The 501-nt window shown below is 37.1% G+C and overlaps 1 protein-coding gene across 4 annotated transcripts in view; it reads right to left on the bottom strand.

Moving 5' to 3' along the window:
- The window catches only part of LOC144225647 (zinc finger X-chromosomal protein), a 22,579-nt gene that overhangs the window by 8,033 nt on the left and 14,045 nt on the right, over positions 1 to 501 (bottom strand). The gene's annotated exons all lie outside the window — the stretch shown is intronic.

The following is a 501-nucleotide window of genomic DNA, read 5'->3' on the forward strand; positions in this document are numbered from 1 at the left end:
TTTATTATTATTATTATTATTAAAGTGTATTTATTTCTTTTGAGACAAAGAGAGAGAATCAGGGAGAGGCAGAGAAGAGGGAGAAAGAGGCTTTTAGGCAGGCTCTATGCTCATAGCAGAGAGTCTGATGTAAGGGTTGATCTCATGGCTTGAACCATACGATTGTGACCTGAACTGAAACTGGACACTTAGCCAACTGAGACACCCAAGCATCCCTCACATCAAATTCTTTAAAAAGATTTAAAAATTTGTGGTGTCTAGATGGCTTAGTCAGTTAACTGCCTGAATCCTGATTTGGGCTCAGATCATGATCTTGTGGTTTGGGAGTCTGAGTCCCGCACTGGCCTCTCTGCCTCAATTATTTCTCTCTGCCCTCCACTGCTGGCATTCTCTGTCTCAAAATAATCATTTAAAAAAATCCAAAAATTACTTTTTTCTAATCAAATTCTTACACAGAATTAATTATAAAGAATATTAAGGATTTATTACTTAAAACCCTAC

This window comes from Crocuta crocuta, unplaced genomic scaffold (genome assembly GCF_008692635.1).
Source record: "Crocuta crocuta isolate KB4526 unplaced genomic scaffold, BGI_CrCroc_1.0 scaffold1228, whole genome shotgun sequence".
NCBI classification, from domain to species: Eukaryota; Metazoa; Chordata; class Mammalia; order Carnivora; family Hyaenidae; genus Crocuta; species Crocuta crocuta.